This window comes from Sapajus apella, unplaced genomic scaffold (assembly GCF_009761245.1).
Source record: "Sapajus apella isolate SASKATOON/1434 unplaced genomic scaffold, GSC_monkey_1.0 scaffold1, whole genome shotgun sequence".
Taxonomy (NCBI): Eukaryota; Metazoa; Chordata; class Mammalia; order Primates; family Cebidae; genus Sapajus; species Sapajus apella.
The window spans coordinates 21,881,060-21,895,391 of NW_022436941.1; the positions used below are offsets into that span (position 1 = coordinate 21,881,060).

General features: G+C 37.8%; 2 long non-coding RNA genes across 2 annotated transcripts in view; one reads left to right on the forward strand and one right to left on the reverse strand.

Annotated features, from left to right (window-relative positions):
* Nucleotides 1–1,305, reverse strand: part of LOC116547144 — a 6,995-nt gene extending 5,690 nt beyond the window's left edge. The window contains exon 1 of the long non-coding RNA XR_004266968.1: nucleotides 1,249–1,305. This is a non-coding gene — a long non-coding RNA (uncharacterized LOC116547144). The remainder of the gene's footprint in view (nucleotides 1–1,248) is intronic.
* LOC116547083 overlaps nucleotides 1–14,332 on the forward strand; it is a 106,816-nt gene that overhangs the window by 32,262 nt on the left and 60,222 nt on the right. The window lies entirely within an intron of this gene.

The window sequence follows — 14,332 nt, forward strand, 5'->3', positions numbered from 1 at the left end:
AATGTGTGTGTGTTTATATATACACATATATATTATAAACTGTGTTATATATAGATATATATAATATAAATTATAAACTGTGATATATATATAATATATATATATATATATATCTCTCACAGTTTTTTAATCCACTCTTTGATTGATAGACATTTGTGTTGATTCCATGATTTTTCAGTTGTGAATTGTGCTACTATAAATATGTGTGTGCAAGTATCTTTTTCATGTAATGACTTCTTTTCCTCTTGGTAGGTGCCCAGAAGTGGGATTGCTGGAGCAAATGGGTAGTTATACTTTTAGTTCTTTAAGGAATATTCACACTCTTTTCCATAGTGGCTGTAATAGTTTACATTGCTGTTGGCAGTGTAGAAGTGTTCCTTGATTACCACATCCATGCCAACATCTACTGTTTTTTAATGTTTTTATTGTGGCCATTCTTGCAGGAGGGAGGTGGTATTGTATTGTGATTTTGATATTAATTTCCCTGATTGTTAGTGATGTTGAGCATTTTTTCATATATTTATTGGCCATTTCTTTATCTTCTTTTGAGAATTGTGCATTCATATCCTTGTCTCATTTTTTAATGGGATTTTTGTTTTTTTCTTGATTTGTTTGAGTTCATTGTAGATTCTGGATATTAGTCATTTGTCAGATATATAGACTGTGAAGATTTTTCCCCCACTCTATAGGGTTGTCTGTTTACTCTGCTAACTGTTCCTTTTGCTGTGCAAAAGGTCTATAATTTACTTAAGTCCCAGCTATTTATCTTTGTTTATATTGCATTTGCTTTTGGTTTCTTCATCATGAAATCCTTGCTTAAGTCAATGGCTAGAAGGGGTTTTCAAATATTACCTTCTAGAATTTTTATAGTTTTAGGTCTTAGATTTAAGTGCTTAATCCATCTTGAGTTGGTTTTGGTATAAGGTGAGAAATGAGGATCCAGTTTCATTCTCCTACATGTGGCTAGCCAATTATCCCAGCATCATTTATTGAAAAGGGTGTCCTTTCCCCACTTTTCCCCCACTTTATGTTTTTGTTTGTTTTGTTGAAGATCAATTGGCTGTAGTATTTGGGGTTATATCTGGATTCTTTTTTTTTTTTTTTTTGAGACAGAGTCTTGCTCTGTCACCAGGTGCCAGGCTGGCGTGCAGTGGCGCAATCTCGGCTAACTGCAACCTCTACTTCCCAGGTTCAAGCTATTCTCCTGCTTCAGCTTCCCGAGTAGCTGGGACTACAGGCACATGCCACCACACCCAGTTAATTTTTGTATTTTTAGTAGAGACAGGGTTTCACCATATTGCCCAACTTGGTCTCGATCTCTTGATCTCGTCATCTGCCTGCCTCAGCATCCCGAAGTGCTGGGATTACAGGTGTGAGCCACCACGCCCAGCCATCTAGGTTCTTTATTCTGTTCCATTGGTCTATTTGCCTATTTTTACACCAATACCATGCTGTTTGGTGACTATGGCCCTGTAGTATAGTTTGAAATCAGGTAGTGCGATGTATCCAGATTTCTTCTTTTTGCTTAGTCTTGCATTGGCTATGTGGGCTGTTTTTTGGTTCCATATGAATTTCCAAATCATTTTTTTCTAACTCTGTGAAGAATGATGATGGTATTTTGATGGGGACTGTGTGGAATTTGTAGATTGCTTTTGGCAGTATGGTCATTTTTTCAATATTGATTCTACCCATCCATGAGCATGAGATGTGTTTCCATTTGTTTATGTCATCCATAATTTCTTTCAGCAGTGTTTTGTAGTTTTCCTTGTGGAGGTATTTTGCCTTCTTGGTTAGGTATATTCCTAAGTATTTTATTTCATTTTATTTTTTGCTGTTATTGTAAAAGGAGTTGAGTTCTTGATTTGATTCTCAGTTTGGTCACTGTTGGTATGTAGAAGAGCTACTGATTTATGTACATTAATATCATTTCCAGAAACTTCACTGAATTCTTTTGTAAGCTCTAGAGCTTTCTGGAGGAGTCTTTAGGGTTTTCAAGGCAAACAATCATATTGTCAGCAGTCAGTGACAGTTTTACTTCCTCTTTACTGATTTGGATGCCCTTTATTTCTTTCTCCCATCTGATTGCTCTGGCTAGGACTTCCAGTACTATGTTGAAGTGGTGAGAGTGGCATCTTTGTCTTGTTCCAGTTCTCAGAGGAAATGCTTTCAACTTTTCCATTTTCAGTATTATGTTGGCTGTGGGTTTGTCATAGATGGCTTTTATTACATTCAGGTATGCCCTTTGTATGCCAGTTTTGCTGAGAGTCTTAATCATAAATTGATGCTAGATTTGGCCTATTGCTTTTTCTGCATCTATTGAGATAATCATGTGATTTTAATTTGTAATTCTGTTTATGTAGCATATCACATTCATTGACCTGTGTATGTTAAATCATCCCTGTATACCTGGTATGAAACCCACTTGATCATGGTGAATTATCTTTTTGATATGTTGCTGGATTCAGTTAGCTAGTATTTTGCTAAGGATTTTAGCATCTATGTTCATCAAGGGTATCAGCCTTCAATTTTCTTTTTCAGTTATTTTCTTTCCTAGTTTTGGTATTAGGGTGATGGTGGATTCATAGAATGAATTAAAGAGGGTTGCCCCTTTCTCTATCTTGTGGAATAATGTCAAAATGATTGGTACCAATTCTTCTTTAAATGTCTTGTAGAATTCTGCTATGACTCCATCTGGTCTTGGACTATTTTTTTGTTGTTGGTATTTTTAAAATTACCATTTCAATCTCACTGCTTGTTATTGGTCTATTTAGTGTGTCTAATTCTTCCTGATTTAAGCCAGAATAGTTGTATTTTTCCAGGAATTTATCCTTCTCTTCAAGGTTTTCCAGTTTATGTGCATAAAGGTGTTCATAGTAGCCTTGAATGATCTATTGTGTCAGTTGTAACATGTTCCATTTCATTTCTTATTGAGGTTGTTTGGATTTTCTCTTTTCTTGGTTAATCTTGCTAATGATCTATCAATTTCATTTATCTTTTCAAAGAACCAGCTTTTTGTTTCATTTATCTTTTGTATTTTTTTTTTTCAATTTCATATAGTTCTGCTCTAATCTTGGTTATTTCCTTTCTTCCACTGGATTTGGGTTTGAGTTTTTCTTGTTTCTCTAGTTCCTTGAGATGTGACCCTAGAATGTCAATTTGTGCTCTTTCAGTCTTTTTGATGTGGGTGTTTAGGGCTATGAACTTTCCTTTTAGCACCGCCTTTGCTGTTTCTCAGAGCTTTTGGTAGGTTGTATCCCTATTGTCATTCTTCAGTTTGAAGCATCGTTAAATTTCCATCTTGATTTAATTTTTGATCCAATGCTCATTCATGAAAAGATTATTTAATTTTCATGTATTTGCATGGTTTTGAAGGTTCCTTTTGGAGTTGGTTTCCAGTTTTATTCTAATGTGTTCTGAGAGAGTGCTTGATATAATTTCAATTTTCCTAAATTTATTGAGGCTCATTTTTTGGCCTATCATATGGTTTATCTTGGAGAAAGTTCCATGTGCTGTTGAATAGAATGTGTATTCTGTGGTTGTTGGTTGAAATATTCTGTATATGTCTGTTAAGTGCATTTTTCCAAGGTATAGCTTAAGTCCATTATTTCTTTGTTGACTTTCTGGCTTGATAGCCTGCCTAGTGCTATCAGTGGATTATTAAAGTCCCCCACTATTATATGCTGTCCATCTCATTTCTTAGGTCTATTATTAATTGTTTTCTAAATCTGGACTCTACGGTGTTAAGTGCATATATATTTAGAATTGTGTTATTTTCCTAGTTGGACAAGGCCTTTTACCATTATACAATATCCCATTTTGTCTTTTTTAACCGCTGTTGCTTTAAAGTTTTTTTTGTTTGATATAAGAATAGCTACCTCTGCTTGCTTTTGGTGTCAGTTTGCATGAAATGCCCTTTTCTACACCTTTAAATGTATGTGAGTCCTTTAGGTGACAGGTGAGTCTCTTGAAGGCAGCAGCTAGTTGGTTGGTGAGCTCTTATCCATTCTGCAGTTCTATATCTTTTTTTTCCCCCATTTATTTATTTTATTGCATTTTAGGTTTTGGGGTACATGTGAAGAACATGCAAGATTGTTGCATAGGCACGCACGTGGCAGTGTGATTTGCTACCTTCCTCCCCATCACCTACATCTGGCATCTCTCCCCTTGCTATCTCTCCCCAACTCCCCACCCCCCACTGTCCCTCCCCTATTTCCCCCCAACTGACCCCAGTGTGTAGTGCTCCCTCCCTGTGTCCATGTGATCTCATTGTTCAACACCCGTCTATGAGTGAGAACATATGGTGTTTGATCTTCTGTTCTTCTGTCAGTTTGCTGAGAATGATGGTTTCCAGGCTCATCCATGAGCATTTAGGCCATTTATATTCAATATTAGTATTGAGATGTGAGGTGCCATTCCATTCATCGTGCTGTTTGTTGCCTGTGTACCTTGGTTTTTTGTTATTGCTGTTTAAATTGCATTTTTGTTTTATAGATCCTCTGAGATTTATGCTTTAAAGAGGTTATGTTTTGATGTGTTTCCAGGATTTGTATCAAGATTTAGAGCTCCCTTTAGCATTTCTTATAGTGGTGGCTTGGTAGTGGTGAATTCTCTCAGCATTTGTTTATCTGAAAAACACTATATCTTTCCTTCATGATGATGCTTAGTTTCCCTAGATACAAATTTCTTGGCTGATAATTGTTTTGTTTGAGGAGGCTGAAGATAGGGCCCCAACTCCTTCTAGCTTGTAGGATTTCTGTTGAGAAATCTGCTGTTAATCTGATAGGTTTTCCTTTATAGGTTACCTGGTGCTTTTGTTTTATAGCTCTTAAGATTCTTTCATCTTAACTTTAGACAACCTGATGACAATGTGCCTAGGCTATGATCTTTTTTGTGATGAATTTCTCAGGTGTTCTTTGTGCTTCTTGTATTTGAGTGTCTATGTATCTAGCAAGGCCGGGGATGTTTTCCTCAATAATTTCCCCAAATATATTTTCCATAATTTTAGATATCTCTTCTTCCTCAAGAATGCCAATTATTCTTAAGTTTGGTTGTTTAACATAATCCCAGACTTCAAAGCTCTGTTCGTATTTTTTAATTCTTTTTTCATTCCCTTTGTTGAACTGAGTTAATTTGAAGACCTTATCTTCAAGCTCTGAATTTCTTTCTTCTACTTGTTCAATTCTAATGCTGGGGCTTCCCAGAGCATTTTGCATTTCTTTAAGTGTGTCCAATGTTTTTAAAAGTTTTGACTATTTTTTCTTGATGCTATCTATTTTCTTGAACATTTCTCCCCTTATTTCTTGTATCTTTTTTTTTTCTTTTTAATTCCCTTGCATTGGACTTTGCCTTCCTCTGGTACCTCCCTGCTTAGCTTAATAATTAGCCTTCTGAATTCTTTTTCAGATAAATGGGAATTTCTTCTTGGTTAGATCCATTGCTAGTGAGCTAGTGTAATTTTTTGGGAGTGTTACAAAGCCTTGTTTTGTCATATTACCAGAGTTCATTTTCCAGTTCCTTCTCATTTGGGTAGACTCTGTCAGAGGGAAGGTCTAGGGCTGAAGGCTGTTGTTCAGATTATTTTGTCCCATGCGATGCTCCTTTGATGTAGTACTCTACCCCTTTTCCTATGGATGTGGCTTCCTGAGAGCTGAACTGCAGTAATTTTTATTTCTTTTCTGAGTCTAGCCACCCAGCAAGTCTCAGGCTCTGGGCTGGTACTGGGTGTTGTTTGCACAGAGTCCTGTGGTGTGAACCGTCTATGGGTCTGTCAGCCATGGATACTAGCATCTGTTCTGGTAGAGGTAGCATGGAGTGAAATAAACTCTGTGAGAGTTCTTAACTTTTGGGCCTAAGGTGTTCTTATTTTTCTAGTTTATTGAGGTGCAATATGTTTGAGATTTTTCATTTTTATATAGTATTTATTGCTGTAAACTTTCCACTGCTTTTGTTACATCTCATAAGTTTTGGTGTGCAGTGTTTCCATCTTTTTCACTTGAGATATTTTTAATTAAAAAAGTTTTTTTAGTTTAAAAAATTTCTTAATTGACCTGTGGTTATTCAGGAACATGTTAATTTCCATGTTCCATTCAGGAACATGTTAATTTTCAGCTCCCTACCCCTCACTGTCCTTCCCTTATTCCCCCCAAACAGATCCCAGTGTGTGATGCTCCCCACCCTGTTTCCATGTGTTCTCATTGTTCAACAGCCACCTATGAGTAAGAACATGCAGTGCTTAATTTTCTGTTCTTGTGTCAGTTTGCTGAGAATGATGGTTTCCAGGTTTATCCATGTCCCTACAAAGGACAGGAACTCATTGTTTTTTATGGCTGCATAGTATTCCATGGTATATATGTGTCACATTTTTCTTGTCCAGTCTATCATATATGGGCAATTGGGTTGGTTCCAAGGCTTTGCTATTGTAAACAGTGCTACAATGAACATATGCGTGCATGTGTCTTTATAATAGAATGATTTATAATCCTTTGGGTATATACTCAGTAATGGGATTTCTGGGTCAAATGGAATTTCTATTTCTAGGTCCTTGAGGAATTGCGACACTGTCTTCCACAATGGTTGAACTAATTTACACTCCTACCAACTGTGTAAAAGCACTCCTGTTTCTCCACATCCTCTCCAGAATCTGTTGTCTCCAGATTTTTTAATGATTGCCATTCTAACTGGTGTGAGATGGTATCTCAATGTGATTTTGATTTGCATATCTCTAATGATTAGTGATGATGAACATTTTTTCATCTGTTTTTTGGCCTCATATATGTCTTCTTTTGAGAAGTGTCTCTTCATGTTCTTTGCTCACTATGAATGGGTTTGCTTGTTTTTTTTTTTTCTTGTAAATCTGTTTTAGTTCTTTGTAGATTCTGGATAACAGCCCTTTGTCAGATGGGTAGATTGCAAAAATCTTTTCCCATTCTGTTGGTTGCCAGTTCAGTCTCATGATTGTTTCTTTTGCTGAAAAGAAACTCTGGAGTTTAATTAGATCCCATTTGTCTATTTTGGCTTTAGTTGCCAATGCTTTTGGTGTTATAGACATGAAGACCTTGCCTATGCCTATGTCCTAAATGGTTTTTCTTAGGTTTTCTTCTGGGGTTTTTATGGTGTTAGGTCTTGTGTTTAAGTCTTTAATCCATCTGGAGTTAATTTTAGTGTAAGGTGAAAGGAAGGGTCCAGTTTCTGCTTTCTGCACATGGCTAGCCAGTTTTCTCAACACCATTTATTAAACAGGGAATCCTTTCCCCATTGCTTGTTTTTGTAAGGTTTATCAAAGATTGATGGTTGTAGATGTGTGGTGTTGCCTCCAAGACCTTTGTTCTGTTCCACTGGTCTATATCTCTGTTTTGGTACTAGTACCATGCTGTTTTCATTACTGTAGCCTTATAGTATAGTTCGAAGTCAGGTAGCGTGATGCCTCCAGCTTCGTTCTTTTTGCTTAGGATTGTCTTGGCTATGTGGGCTCTCTTTTGGTTTCATATGAGGTTTAAGGTGTTTTTTCCCAGTTCTTTGAGGATGGGGATAGCATTGAATCTATAATTACTTTGAGCATTATGGCCATTTTCATGATATTGATTCTTACTAACCATGAGCATGGAATGTTTTTCCATCTGTTTGTGTCCTCTGTTATTTTTTTGAGCAGTCATTTGTAGTTCTCCTTGAAGAGGTCCTTTACATCTTTGTTAGTTGTGTTCCTAGGTATTTTATTCTCTTTATAGAAATTGTGAATGGCAGTTCATTCTTGTTTTGGCTCTCTTTAAGTCTGTTATTTGTGCATAGGAATGCTTGTGATTTTTGCTCACTGATTTTGTATCCTGAGGCTTTGCTGAAGTTGCTTATCAGTTTCAGGAGATTTTGGGCTGAGACGATGGCATCTTCTAAATATACAATCATGTCATCTGCAAATAGAGGGAATTTGACTTTCTCCTTTCCTAATTGAATATGATTTATTTCTTTTTCTTGCCTGATTGCTCTGGCTAGGACTTCCAATACTACATTGTATAGGAGTGGTGAGAGAGGGCATCCTTGTCTAGTGCCAGAATTCAAAGGGAATGCTTCCAGTTTTTGCCCATTTGGTATGATATTGGCTGTGGGTGTGTCATAAATAGCTTTTATCATTTTGAGATACATTCCATTGATACCTAGTTTATTGAGTTTTTTTTTTTAGCATGAGGGGCTGTTGAATTTTGTCAAAGACCTTGTCTGCATCAACTGAGATAATCATGTGGTTTTGTCTTTGGTTCTGTTTATGTGGTGGATTACATTTATAGACTTGCGTATGTTGAACCAGCCTTGCATTTCCAGTATGAAGCCTACTTGATCATGATGGATAAGTTTTTTGATGTGCTGTTGAAATCGGTTTGCCAGTATTTTATTGAAGATTTTTGTATCTGTGCTCATCATGGATATTGGCCTTAAGTTTTCTTTTTGTTGCGTCTTCCAGGTTTTGGTATCAGAATGATGTTGGTCTTATAAAATGATTCGGGAATGATTCCCTCTTTTTTTTTTTTTTTTTTTTTTTGGAATATTTTCAGAAGGAATGGTACCAGCTCCTCCTTTTTGTATGTCTGGTAGAATTCGGCTGTGAAACCATCTGGACCTGGGCTTTTTTTGGTTGGTAGGCTATTAATTGCTGCCTCAACTTCAGCCCTTGCTATTGGTCTATTCAGGGTTTCAACTTCTTGCTGGTTTAGGTTCGGGAGCCCACAAGTATCCAGGAATTTATCAGTTTCTTCGAGGTTTACAGGTTTATGTGCATAGAGTTGTTTGTAGTAATCTCTGATGGTAGTTTGTACTTCTGTGTAATCGGTGGGGATATCCCTTTTGCTGTTCTTTATTGCATCTATTTGATTCTTTTTTCTTTTCTTTTTTATTAATCTAGCTAGTGGTCTATTTTGTTGATCTTTTCTAAAAAGCAGCTCCTAGATTTATTGATTTTTTGAAGGTTTTTTGGTGTCTCTGCCTCCTTCAGTTTGGCTCTGGTCTTAGTTATTTCTTGTCTTCAGCTAGCATTTGAGATTTTTTATCTTGCTCCTCTAGCTCTTTCAATTTGATGATAGGGTATTGATTTTAGATTTTTTCTTGCTTCTCATGTGGGCATTTATTGCTATAAATTTTTCTATAGACACTGCTTTAAATGTGTCCCAGAGATTCTGGTACATTGTGTCTTCATTCTCCTTGGTTTTGAAGAACATCTTTATTTCTGCCTTATTTTATTGTTTATTCAGTTGACATTCAGAAGCCAGTTGTTCAATTTTCATGAAGTTCTGCAGTTCTGAGTTAGTTTCTTAATCCTGAGTTCTAATTTGATTGCAGTGTGTTCTGAGAGACTGTTATGATTTCCATTCTTTTGCATTTGCTGAGGAGTGATTTACTTCCAATTATTGGATCAATTTTAGATGATGCTATGTGCTGCTGAGAAGAATGTACATTTTGTGGATTTGGGGTGGAAAGTTCTGTTGATGTCTATTAGGTTTGCTTGGTCCAGATCTGAGTTCAAGTGCTGGATAGTCTTGTAATTTTCTGTCTTGTTAATGTGTCTAATATTGACAGTGGAGTGTTAAAGTCTCACACTATTTTTGTGTGGGAATCTAAGTCTCTTTGTAGGTCATTAGGAACTTGCTTTATGTATCTGGGTGCTCCTGTATTGGGTGCGAATATATTTAGGATTGTTATGTCTTCTTGTTGCATTGATCCTTTTACAATTGTGTAATGCCCTTCTTTGTCTCTTTTGATCTTTGTTGCTTTAAAGTCTATTTTATCAGAGAGTAGGATTGCAACTCCTGCTTTTTTTGCTCCCCATTTGCTTGATAAAACTTCCTCCATCCCTTGGTTTTTAGACTATGTGTATCCTTGCACATGAGATGGGTTTACTAGATACAGCACACTAATGAGTTTTGACTTTTTATCCAATTTACTAGTCTGTGTCTTTTGATTGGGGCATTTAGCCCATTTACATTTAAGGTTAATATTGTTATGTATGAATGTGATCCTGCCATTTTGATGCTAGCCAGTTGTTTTGCCCATTAGTTGATGCAGTTTCTTCATTGTGTTGATGGTCTATATCATTTGGTATATTTTTGGAGTGGCTGGTACTGATTATTCCTTTCTATGTTTAGTGCTTCTTTTGGGAGCTCTTGCAAGGCAGGTGTGGTGGTGACAAAATCTCTCAGCAATTGCTTGTGCATAAAGGATTTTAGTTCAGCTTCACTCATGAAGCTTAGCTTGGGGCATATGAAATTCTAGGTTGAAAGTTCTTTAGGGATGTTTAATATTGGCCCCCACTCACTTCTGGCTTGTAGGGTTTCTACTGAGAGGTCCACTGTGAGCCTGATTGGCTTCCCTTTGTGGGTAACCTGAACTTCCTCTCTGGCTGCCCTTAGCATTTTTTCCTCCATTTCAACCCTGGTGAATCTGAAGATTATGTACCTTGGGGTTGGCCTTCTTGAGGAATATCTTTGTAGTGTTCTCTGTATTTCCTGGACTTGAATGTTGACCTCTCTTGCTAGGTTGGGGAAGTTTTCCTGGATAATGTCCTGAAGAGTGCTTTTCATCTTGAATTCATTCTCTCTGTCACATTCAGGTACATCTATCTAATGTAGATTAGGTCTTTTCACATAATCCCATGTTTCTTGGAGGCTTTGTTCATTTCTTTTCACTCTTTGTTCTCTAATTGTGCCTTCTCATTTTATTTCATTGAGTTTATTTCAATCTCTGATATCCTTTCTTCTGCTTGGTCAATTTGGGTGTTGAAACTTGTGTATGCTTTGTGAAGTTCTTGTGTTGTGTTTTTCAGCTCCACTAATTCGTTTATATTCTTATCTAAGCTGTTTATTTTTGTTAGCATTTCGTCAAACCTTTTTTCAACATTCTTTCTTTCCTTGCATTGGGTTAGAACATGTTCTTTTAGCTCAGAGAAGTTTGTTATTACCCACTTTCTGAAACCTGTTTCTGTCAATTCATCGGACTCATTCTCCATCCATTTTTGTTCCCTTGCTGGTGAGGAGTTGCGATCCCTTGGAGGAGGAGAGGCATTCTGGTTTTGGGTATTTTCATCCTGTTTGCTCCGGTTTATTCCCATCTTTTTGGATTTATCTACATGTGGTCCTTTTAGTTGGTGACTCTTGGATTGGGTCTCTAAGTGGATGTTCTTTTTGTTGATATTGAAGTTATTTCTTTCTGTTTTTAGTTCTCCTTCTAACAGTCAGGCCCCTCTGCTGTAGGACTGCTGGAGGTCCAGTCCTGACCCTGCTTGCCTGGGCATCGCCTGCAGCAGCTGCAGAACAGTAAGAGTTGCTACCAGTTTCTTCTTCTGTTATCTTTGTCCCAGAAGGATACCCGCCAGATGTCAGCCTGAGCTCTCCTTTATGAGGTGTCTCTTTGGATATATGAGAGTTGAGGCGCTGCTCGAGGAGACAGTCTGTCCCTTATAGGAGCTCATGTGCTGAGCTGGGAACTCCATTATTCCATTTGGAGCTGCTGGGCAGGTTCGTTTAAGTCTGCTGCAGTGGAACTCATAACCGCTTTTTTTCCAGGTGTTCTATCCTGGGAAGGTGGAACTTCATTTAAAAGTTTCTGACATGCTGCTGCCATTTTTCAGAGTTTCCCTGCCAAGCAAGAAGGTAGCCTAGTCAGAGTCTGCCAGCAGAGGTGTTGCTGAGCTGCCATGAGCTCTGCCTATCTGCTGTGTGAACTTCCTTGTGGTTTTGTTTACAAAGGTATAGTTAAAACTGCCTTGGTAATGGCAGTCTGCCTGAGTAATGGCTGACTGCCTCAGTAATGGTGGACTGTGTCTATAATGGCCGACTGCCTCAGTAATGGTGGACTGCCTTGGTAGTGGTGCACTGTCTTGGTAACGGCAGACTGCCTCAGTAATGGCAGACTGCCTTGGTAGTTGTGGATTGCCTTGGTAATGGTGGATGCCCTTCCCCGCACAGAGCTGGACCATTCCAGGTCCAGCTATGCTTGCTGCGAAACTTTCAGTCCAGAACATTTCACATATCTGGTCTTTGTGTTGGTGGGACCCGCCAAGCCAATCACCTGGCTCCGTTTCATCTCGCTTTTTTTCAGTTGAATGGATGGCTCTGTCTTGCAGGCATTTCAAGCACCAGTTGAAACTGCCACCCAGATTCATGTGCGTTTTTGTGTGGAGACCTGGGCTCAAACAGCTGTGCTGGAAACTCGTGGTGCTTTTCAGCCCAACAATCTCCTGGTCTGTGGGCAGTAATAACTTATTTTGAAATGTGATGATCACTCACCCTATGCATTGTTCTCACTGGGAATTGCACTCCAGAGCTATTCCCTTTTGGTCATCTTGGATCCTACCCCCATCTTTGACTTTTGACAGTTTGATTATAAGATGTCTTCAGGTAGCCCTGTTTTAATGGATCTCATTAGAAATTTTTTATCTTTATATACTTGGATATTTATATCTTTCTTCAGGTTTGAAAAGTTTTATTCTATTATTTTTTTAAATAAGCTTTTGATTACTGTATTTTTCTCTTCTCCATCTTGACTCCTGTGACTTGAAAATGTTCTTTTTTGCATTATCCTAAGCAAAATTCTACAAAAGGAAAAACTCTAATTACTAAAACTGACCATTGGTTGCTAGGGCCCAAGAATGAAAATGGAGATTGAAAAAAAAAGCATGAAAAACTTTTTGGAGTGGTAGAAATGTTCTCTCTCTCTCTCTCTTTCTCTGTCTCTCTCTCAACAGGGTCTTGCTCTATCACCCAGGTTGGAATGCAGTGGCATGATCACAGCTACCTGCAGCCTCTACTTCCCAGGCTCAAGTGATCCTCTCACCTCAACCTCCCACACAGTTGGGACCACAGTCACATGCCATAATGCTTGGCTAAGTTTTAAATTTTGCAGAGACTGTATCTCACGATTTGGCCCAGGCTTGTCTTGATTTTCTTGGCTAAAGCAATTCACCCACCTCGGCCTCCCAAAGTTCTGGGATTACAGGCATGAGTCACCATGCCCAGTCTTCTCTATCTTAATTGTGGTGATGGTTACATGAGTGTATACATTTTTTAAAGCTCATATAACTGTACATTAAAATCGGTGAATTTTATTGTATGTAAATTGTTTCTCAATAAAGCTGATAAAATAAAACTAAGCATAAAATAAAAGTACTTTTTTGATATTATGCCATAAATTCTGTAATATTCCTTCATTTATCTTTATTCTTTTTTCTCCTTTGTATATTTTAAAATCTTTTAATTTACAGATTTTTTATTTTGCTTAATCAATGCTGTTTTTGAAGCTGTTTATTGCATTTTTATATCATCCTTTGTATTTTTCACCTACAGGATTTATGTTTGTTTTTTATTAGTTCATGTCTTTGTGATATTTCTCATTCTGGTCATTTATTATTTTTATTATTTTCTTGAATTGTTTCTCTGTGTTTTATTGAAGTTTGCTGAACTTCTGTAAAATAGTTATTTTAAATTTTTTGTCAGGCAGTTTACATATCTCCCTTAGGGACAGTCCCTGGCACTTTATTTTGTTCATTTGGGCATGCCATCTTTCCTTGATTATTCTTGATTCTATGGCTATTTGTTGATATTTGCTCATTTCAAGAAGTAAGTACTTTTCCAGTGTTTGAAGACTAGGTTTTTCTGGGACAGCCCTTCACCAGTAAGCCTATCCACAGAGTCTGAGAGGCTGTCTAGTGTGGTTCCTAAGCTAGGACCACTGTGGCTAAAGAGGTATTGGGCTGGAAACTTGTGGTTGCTGAGGCTGGTGTGAAGGGAGCTAGGACATGTCCATAGCCCATGGCTGAGGAGGCTCGCACAGCACTAAGGTATGACTGAAGCCTGTGGACACTGGGGCCTGTCTGTCACTGAGGGTTACCTGAAGCCCAGTGCTGCTCTAATTGGCCAGCTGGCATGTGGACTGGAGAATGAAACCACCTCACTCGGATTATATGTTACCACCTGGCACTGGGACAGGTCTAGAGGCTCGGATTGCAAAGGATCATGAGGTTCTGCTTGGTGCTGGATCTTACTGTGGTTGACTGTTGTTATGGTCCAACGTGAAGTCTTGCTCTCATTTCCCTCTCTTTTCCACAGCTAGACAATATCTCTCCCAGTGTTGCCTGGAGTTGGGAGAAGGGCGATGTGGGTAATGTAGAAGTGTCCCTTCTTCCATTTTCAATGCATTTTTCTTATTATTTTGCTATAACCAAGTACTGTAAAGTCTTACCTGGCTTCCTTAGCAATTGTGAAGGTATTTTTCTTGTGTGTGAATAGTTGTTCAAATTGACGTTTCTATGAAGAAACAATCACTGAAGAGTTTTTTTTTTTTTTTTTTTTTTTTTAGA